We start from the raw sequence: 10,000 nt of genomic DNA, 5'->3' as shown, positions 1-10,000 counted from the left end.
CACACGTCCGCTCGCCATGACCTCGCCATGACCTTGCTTCCATGCAAATACAGTTGTTAGAATGACATTATCTAATTGTAATAAAGGAGAATAGTGGTTTAACTGGTATACAGGACAGTCCAGTTTGTACAGAAGATAGTCAAAATTGTTGGATCCAAATCTAGCTTGCTGCAACATATCCAAGGTACTCTGGACCTGTCATGATAACATAATTCTTAGTTGCCACAGCGATGACTCCTATCAAAGAAACGTGGTTTTGAGACACTAAAATAACAATCTTCAATCAAATGTGACAAAAGCATATTTACGTTATTTTCTTTATGGTTTCCACTGGTTTCATGGAAAGCAAAGAATGACACCAATAACAAAGCCGTCGCCATCTTGAATAAGAGTGAGCTTTTGTTCTGAGTCCTCCCACGTCCAGCTCGTACCGCGCGGGGTTGCACAGGAACAGAAAGCATAACGGAACACAGGTAGCAATTAGGAAAGACGTACAGACAAAGTAAAACTGACTTTGAACGCCAAACTGCTGTTCTTAGAATAAACCAGTAGAGCGGCAAAACTGGAAACGTGATAAGAAGCTCGACCATCGTAACAGGAAGGCAAAATGTAATAATAGCAAACTGAATTAGAATGAAGTATTGCAGTTTGTAATCATAAAATGGCGTATTTCAACCTCGTAATAATGAACTTGCGAGTCATAACAAGTAGAACAAATTGCGTAATGAGATAGCAGTGCAGTCCCATTGTGCAAGGAAACTGCAGAACGTCACAGAAAGATAAGAATGACAGAATTCAATTCACCCTCACTTTCCATCCTCATAATCACGCAGTCAAAAGCATTATTCTTAGTAATTTTAAATTACTCCAAAATGATCCCGAGACTGGTAGAATCTTTTCGCAACCTCCACTTATTTCATTCAAACGCGACAAAAACGTAGGCAACTTTTTAGTTAGAAGCGCGCTCAAAACCAACGAGCAACCCGGCACTTTCAAATGCGCGCGCTCACGATGCAAAACTTGTCTTTTCATTGTTAACACTAGCAAGATATCGGGACCTAAGCGATCTGTTAAGATCACCGATCGTTTCACATGTACCTCCGCAAATGTCATTTATTGCATAACCTGTACGTTATGCAATAAATTATACATTGGTGAGACAGGTAGACGACTAGGTGACCGATTCCGCGAACACCTTCTCGATGTGGAGAAGAATGACAAGGATGCATCTAAGCCAGTCGCTCGCCATTTTAATCTGCCTAACCACTCCAAAAAACACATGGCTATCTGCGGCCTTTCCCTACATCTAGGTACGACGGAAAGCCGCAAGAATCTGGAACAAAAATTCATCTTTCAAATCGGCACCCTTAATCCTCACGGTATTAACGAACCCTTTTCATTTAACTAATATATTCCTACTTTTCACGTTGCCATGTTACCACCAACAGCGTAGCTCCTACTCTACTATAAAAACTACACGTAACCCATAATCCCTCGATTCGCTCTGACGAAGGGCTAACGCTCGAAACGTCAGCTTTTAGAATCTCTGTACGGTGGTCAATTTACATTATCAACTCCGTTGATAAACCAAATTTTTGTATACTACTTCCCCACCGACGCAGCACCACAGTTTCTTTAGAAACTACCCCTTCATGCAGAACAGAAAACCTGAATTTTGACCCTGATCACCCTTCATAGCTGGCCAGCAGTCATTTATCGTCTGCCTGCCTCTGTCTTAACGAAATGTTTGCCAACTTTGTTGCCAGTAATTACTGATATAGTGAATCGTTCTTTAGACGAGGCTTTTATGCCTAATGCACTAAGTGTGCTTTGATTACTCCATTTTTGAAAAAGTCTAATTTAGATCGTGAGGAGTTTAAGAACTTTCGTCTGGTGTCTAATCTTCCATTCATTTCAAAATTAATTGAGAGGACGGTTGCCGCCCAACTTGTGCATTATATCAATGAAAATAATCTCAGTGAGAAACTACAATCTGCCTACAAGAAACAACATAGTACTGAGACCGCCCTTTTGAAAGTACATGATGACACTCGTTTTGTTACTGCTCGATTTATCAGCAGCTTTTGACACTGCTGATCTCAGTTTACTACTCGACAGATTGAAGATGCGATTTGGTATCAAGAGAAGGGTCCTCGCTTGGTTCAAATCCTACCTAGCTTGTTGGAGTCAATTTGTCTGTGTGAATGGAAGCATTTCCACCAGGTCTGATCTTATCTACGGTGTTCCCCAAGGTTCTGTTCTTGGCCCTATTTTATATCTTTTGTATACGTCCCCTCTTGGTGAGGTTATAAGAAGACATAATATGAATTTTCTTCTCTACGCTGATGATTCTCAGGTTTATTTTTCGTTCGACTCTGATTCGCCTGTTATTGTGCCCAGAATTGAAGCATGTTTACGTGATATTGCAACATGGATGTCCCTGAAAAAAACTTTTTTTTTATTTTTATTTTTATTTTTATACGCATAGCTTTTTATTATGATTCACACTACGTACAACAATGGTACATCTACTTACACAACTTACAAAAATTACACAATTAACAACTACTAAAATCAATTATATTACCATCAAAACTATTTAACAATTGAATTGCGTACACACTACTTACAATGCAATGCACTTACAATTACAGGTGCTACTTACAATACTTACTCTACAAACACAATATGATTACTTTTTAAACTTGCAATACCAATTTATACACTACTTACAAAATAATACGATTACAGATGCTAATTATATTTCCCTGAACAAACTTAAACTTAGTGGTGACAAGACAGAGCTTTTGGTCATTGGATTGAGACATCGTCCAGCCTCTCAGCTCCTCTCTTTCACACCCGTTGATGGGTCAGCTATAACACCCTCTCAGTTTGCCAGCAACATAGGTGTAATTTTTGACAATAAACTGAACATGGATTGTCAAGTTACTGCCAACAGTAAATCAGCCTTTTTTCACATTCGTAATATCTCTCGTACTAGGACGTTTTTGTCAGCTGAAAACACCAAAATGTTAGTGCATGCTTTCGTAATGTGTCGATTGGACAACTGTAACTCTCTCTTATGCGGACTTCCCAAACACTTAATTCATAGACTTCAGTTAGTTCAGACTGTGCAGCGCGTCGGATCTTAAGTGGTGCTAAACATGAGCGTATAACTACACTGGCTTCCCGTGGAGCACAGGATTATTTTTAAAATCTTACTGTTAACTTTTAAAGCTTTAAATAATTTAAGTCCTAGCTATATTCGTGATCTGTTACAAACTTACAAGCCATCTGGGAGTTTACGATCTTCAACCATAAACTTGTTGGTGACACCTAGATCGAGGTTAGAATTTTATGGTGATCATGCTTTTTTGGTTTGCGCTCCTAAACTTTGGAATAATCTTCCAGAAAATGTAAAATGTAGTCCAAATCTTACATCCTTTAAAAGCAATCTTAAAGGTTATCTTTTTAAGCGCTATTTTAATTTTGTAGTTTAATTTGCTTTTGTATTTGAATTTATGATTTACTGAGTTACTGCTTTTTAACATTTTATTGTAAACCACCTTAGAGCTCTAGAATAGGGTGCTATAGAAATGTATTATTATTATTATTATTATTATGATTATTATTATTCCCCAGGCTCATATGCTTATATGGGGTGGCCACCAGTCTTGAGGGGTATGCACATGTGATTGCACAAGTTAGCTCTGCTTTCTCGCTTGCTTGATCATTGTGGATCATTATAAGTCATTGCTTGCAATAGCTGTTTGTTCCTAAGCTCACCTTGTCATCAGCTATTCTTATATGTGACCCTATTTGGGAAAAGGGGGATTAAGGTATATTTAGAAAACAACTTTTTAACACGTTTAATCAGGTTCGTCGTTAAACAAACGGCTCTGTTGCGCTTCAATTACTGCATTTCGTGTGCTGAAAAGTAAGCTAATTTAGTTGTATTTGAAAAAATAAATTACCTGTTCTATTATATGAAATGCGAAGATTAGGGTGCATGTCTTCCAACCCACTGTGTCAAAATGATCAATTCACCAGCAAAAATTGCCCAATCACATTCCGTCTATCATAATTTACTATCTTTTTTTCTGTGAGCACCTCATGCCCACTGACTTTAGCCCACTTGCAGTGCACGAATGCAGTGCTATCAACAACGGCAACCAGACAATTAGGACACGCAGGAAAGAAGATCGAGTCTTCCAAAGAATGGAGCAAGCAGTCGCATATGAGCCTACCGATCCTGCAGTTTTCATGTTGAATACAATAGCCAACAATATTGCTCAAAGAAACGCGAACCTGCTAACGACGCTTCAAAATGTTTCCATCAGCATATCAGGCTTCACCAACAGGCTGGTCAATCCTTTTTCTCAAGCTTGTTTTAGTCCTTTTATACTCTTTAAAACCTTTACATTCAACTCCTTTGTTTTTCCTTTTCGGAATTTCTGGTGACAAAGCACGTCGCCAGAGTGAAGCGAAGTAATGACACGGAAAGCCTTTGTCATGTTTCATCTGATCGTTCCAATAGCATGAATATTTGCACATTTAGGGTGACTGGTCACGATGTCGTGACGCCCTCCCCATAACTTAGCTTTAAACAACAGAAAAACTCAGCTTTTTGCCCCATAGCGACAAAATAATTGGATTGTTCGTACCATAATGCGTCAAGAAAATAGAAAATAACAGAAAGCAGGCAGTCGACAAACCACCATCAGAAGGACGTAATTGAAAGAATGAGCGGATCACATAACAAAGGGTGCGTTCCTTTGGGAGGATCCGGATCAGGATTTCTGATCAGTGGTGTTCCTTTCGAGCAAATCCTTTTTCAGATCAGTGATCTATCGAATCCACTCTCGACAAGGATTCATCGGATCACTGATCTGAGTGATCTGCAAACGGATCATCGGATCAATGATCCCGCGTGTTCCTTTGGGTGAAGGATCCGAAATTAATCACTGTGTGCAGCGGTTTTGGTCTTGAATTACATATACTTCACATATGAGATGCACTTACGTGAATTTTCCCGCTTTCGTCAGCATTTGTGTTGAGGTAAGTGGTCTTAATTTAAACCTGTTTCTGCCTATTATTGAGTGAAAGTCATCAGAAAATCGACAAAGTGCCAGTGAAATACAAATATCTGAGTGGGTTGTGCAAAACTTTGTTTCGGTTTTACCACGAAATTGTCGTATAACTCCACGGAATACTCGTGAATGCAACCTCCATGATGGAACCCCTGGCCTTGTTTCGTAACATTGCTTGAGATATTATTACTGGGTATTAATTTGCTCGTTTGGTTTAGCGACCTCTTGCTATTTTGCCGTATGTTTAGGTTATTTTAATGCTTTTCGCTTTCGGGGTTCATATTTGGCCATTGCATTTTCAATATGCTACACATATGCCCTTGCTTGGGAACTCATGATAACCGGAATGCTATTTCCTCAGGCCCTGATAACTTGTTGCTGCTTATGTGTTCCCTTATAAAAAAGTATTATGCAAAATGTATACAAATTACAATACTGAAGTATACATCACCGTGTATACCTTTTGTACATTTATGAAGTATACATTTTGTAGTATGAATTTGGAACTGAATTGTATACAAAAAGTATATGTTTTTGTTTACTTTGTATAGCACCAGTGCTCCCTGAGTGCGCTTTGTGATCTATACATTTTGTATACATTTGTATACTTTTTCTATAGTATCAGTGTTGCCTATGTGAGCTTTGTGATGTATACAATTTGTATACTTCTGCATAGGACTGGTGTTGGTCATGTATACATTTTGTACATAAAACATTGTTACTGGTCCCTAATGTATACCTTGTGTACATGTGTGTTGTGGTTCTCGAGGAAACTAGGAGGTGTACGGCAAAGGAAAACACACACTTTAATCACACTAGCATGATGTAGAAGAAAAGTCACACGTTGCGTTATGAATACTTACTGCTTATATATATGGAGGGCCTGGGAACTAACAAGCAACCGCAGACCGGAAGCTGAGGCAGGTTTCTAAGCGATACTATGACAATGTGTACAAAACTAACTATATGGCAGCTAGTGCACATACCTTCAGCTTGATTAGCATTTAGCTACATCATCCATGCATGGAAGCTCTTTCTAGCTCAGTTTGTAGTATCTGCCCGTTGCTATATGTACACTTGTTGTTTTCGTACTCTTCAAAACTTCATATGTTTTGCATAGAAAAATGCAACATTTCGCACACCTATATCCACCCTTCATTAAATCCAAATCAATTAGCACTGTTGGAAAACTTCATTTTTTTATTGCAACATAAAACCCCTTAAATGCAGACACTGTGTAAATTGAATCACAGCTAGAGGTTAATATGATAGAAATGTCTAACATACACGTAAAAGCCAAGGTACACTGTAAGAAGAATTTTGGTGTCCTTTGAACCAAATTACAATATTGTACTATTGTATATCAAACCAATGGATGTGAAAGTGATATTTGCAACCACTGACTAGCTGCTTAAATTAATCACTCTCCTGGAGATCAGCCAAAGAAGATGAAGTGACTGTTGTATTGTAAACTGTAAATAGTAATAGAAAGTCATAAAAAACAAGAAATAGATTACAATGTGGAAACTATCGTGATTGTACTGCTTGTACGTGAATTCAGTGCTGACAGCTTATTCCGCAAGCTGATTTTTATTCCAGACTCTGAGCTTCCTTGGTACTTCTTCAAGGTAAATCCTTAAAATAAATAAGACAGGATAACGATCTGCTCAGAATTATGGAGTTCTTCAAGTGTTATGGACATGACCAAATACACTCTAAGTGTTTTCTTAGTCAGTGATCAAAATATCACCTACATGGAACTCAACCTACCTACTTTGCCTGTTATTAAACACAGAACTTGTGTTTTGCAACTGAATTTGATTAAGCTGGGTTTTAAGTTCAGTGGAGTTACATGCTTTGAGTACATACATACATACGTTGATTCTTTTTATAGTTAAGTCTAACTAATTGATTGTTTCTCTTAAGGGTGTTTATTTCCTCCCATTAAGACATTCATCATCATCATCATCATCATCATCATCATCATAACCACCACCATCATCATTATTATTAATAGTGTTTCTACTTACCAACAATGCTGTTGAGGATATCCTGATCAATGGATTGTTTACCATTTGCCCCAGTTAGGTTTTTTCCTACTAATTCCCTATTTGTATAAAAGGAATTTAGCAGAAAAGCAGCACATCCAGAGCCTGATGATCGCCGTGAGGCTTGCTCCAGAATGTTGCAATACACAGATCCTGGAGTGAGCTCGACCATCTACAAAATATAAAACATTGTAACATACATGTTATACACAGCTGAAACATAATTGACCAACATCAGAGTTATATACACAATCATGTAGAATACAGGATTTTCAGTCAAGTAAGTGCCCTGTTGTTGGAGCAAGAAATTTATGAAGCTCTCTCCTCCTCCCCTCTTTTTCTTCACAATTAAGACAATAACAGACTGTTTTACCTGTGTATATTAACAGTTGAAAGATGTTGTAAAATGCAACACAGGTGATCACTATCGGAACTTGTCATCAAAAGTTGCATTGATAGAACACAGGAAGCCCATACAAATGGCATGTCTGTTTGTATGCTCGAAATATAAAGAAATGTATGGGAATATCGCACAGTCTTAAAATCGAAAACTTATATCAAGTAATGTCTACGTTAAAGCTCAAAGTAAACGTACGCCTACCTCAGTTGTTGTGTATTGTCGTTTCTGCGGCTCAAAATGGCGAATTTGAGCGATTTGGTGGGTGGGTGGAAAGCTCATTTTCGACCTCTCCAGCGGCAAGCTGATTTTCACCCAGAAATTAGAATTGCCTGGCTTCCAAATCGAACACCAGATAAACTGAAAGGTTGAAGCTTCTTCTCGTGGCATTCAACAGAAGATCCATTCAAAATCCAAGCGTTAACTGCCAAATAATTTTCGAGAAATGCAACTTTTGAAGTGACCAGCATCCGCGGCCAGGGGTGCTTACCATTTGTCCGAATAAACCGGTTGGGACGAGTGTTGAATAATGGTAAGGTTTTTCCAAATTCAGCAAACCAACCGAAAGAAATTGCGCTTACCATTTGCAATTCGATTTTCCGTAATTGTTTTTGGCTGATGAGAGACTGGAAACTGGAAACTTAAGCAAATGGTAAGGAAATTTTCCGCCGTTCCGTTCTGAACGGAAAAAGGAGTACCTCTGAAGGTACTCCACAAGTTCTGAACTGAATTTCGGGAAAATTACCTTACCATTTGAGTTCAAACCGAAATTTCTGGATCTTTTGGCCAAATGGTAAGCACCCCGGGATTTTGTGTGCCAATTAAGGAGCAACCATCATGCTGTTTACTCCACGCTGATTGGTTGATGCTAAAATGCATCACCAATCAGCGTGGAGCAAACAGCGTGATGGTTGCTCCTTCCACCCTTGTCTCCTTATAACTTGTAGTAACAATCAACACAAAACCCACCAAATTGTTCAAATTTGCCATTTTGAGCTGCAGAGACGACAATACACAACAACTGATGACTATAAGCTCTTGAGGTAGGTTTACGTTTATTTTGAGCTTTAACATGGACATTACTTGATATAAGTTTTCGACATTAAGACTCGCATACTCCCATTCCCATACATTTCTTTATATTTCGAACACACAAACAGACACACCATTTGTATGGGTTCCCTGTGGATAGAAAAGCTGACATGGCATACAGTGTAAAGCAAATTCATAGTAGAGCTCTGGCAGCCTGAAGGGTCACCAAGCGGAGCCCCATACTTATAGAAACCTGTGAATCGCTTTTCTCATGGTGAAAAGGCCAGCTGTGTTGGTCATGGGCACGTACGCACGGCGACAATAACGACGTCGCACAACATAACTTAGTTAATAGCATTACAGCTTTATCATTGCACATCCATTTTATGGTCAATTGACACCTGTCAAAATTAGGTATCTGCTGACCAGTATCAAAATCATTTTGAGGGCTCAAGTTTGGAGCTCATCAAGGTCACGCGGTTTTTTGAAGTTAACTGCCGACCAAGTACTGGATTTTTGATTGGATTGCTAGCTCAAATCAGGTTAACTTACTGTAATCAGGGCCAGGTTGTTTAGAACTGAGCCGGTTTAAATGCTAACCCAGGATTATCATCAAAATTCACACTTATCCTGGGTTAGCTTAATCAGGCTTTGAACAACCCAGCCCAGGAACTCCACTTTTAGGCTTGGCTAAATCTATATATTAAAGAACATAAGTACTGTACCTTGCCAGGTCTTGGTGGCTCAGAAACTGCAAAGATAATTGAAATAAATTTGTATTATTGTACAGACACTTAGCCTATAAAAGCACTTGACAAGTTGAATCTCTTCACTCTGACAATTAAATAACCTGCTAACTTAAGGCTAGCCTGACTAACTCTTCCTGGACTGAAATTTTACAAGCAAGCATTGTGGTAAAAGAAAATTAAATTATGCATCAATCATGTTTCCTGACACTTTACATCAACACAACACTAACCCAATTACTGACTCGGTATATGCTTCTTCTATCTACTATTATTACTTTTTTCCAGTGGTTGAATCCAAACACAATTATACCCTGACAATTAACAGCTGTCACAAATGTAAGTGTATGATTATATGCAAATCTATTAATTAGCTTTGCATACCTTTATCTTGTAAAATTTCCTCTAAGTTTCTTTTCAACTCTTCATTTTCCTTTTTGAGCTTCTTGCAGTTAGAACGGTACTCTGACTCTAAATCTTCATCATCTTCAGTAGCACTGATACGTTGTTGTAGCGGATACTGCCTGGGTCGTTTCATCCCAGTATTGGCCTGAGGGGTGTGGCCCTTGGCTGCCCCAATATTGAGGTGAACTGCTTTCCTCCAAACTGTTTTTGCATGGATCTTTGTGATTCCATGGTTGACTGTGAAGGACTTTTTTGTGATCTTCCTGACACAAACGGAGTGCT

Source organism: Montipora foliosa, chromosome 11 (assembly GCF_036669935.1).
Source record: "Montipora foliosa isolate CH-2021 chromosome 11, ASM3666993v2, whole genome shotgun sequence".
Classification (NCBI taxonomy): Eukaryota; Metazoa; Cnidaria; class Anthozoa; order Scleractinia; family Acroporidae; genus Montipora; species Montipora foliosa.
Note: the sequence above shows the minus strand (reverse complement) of the source record.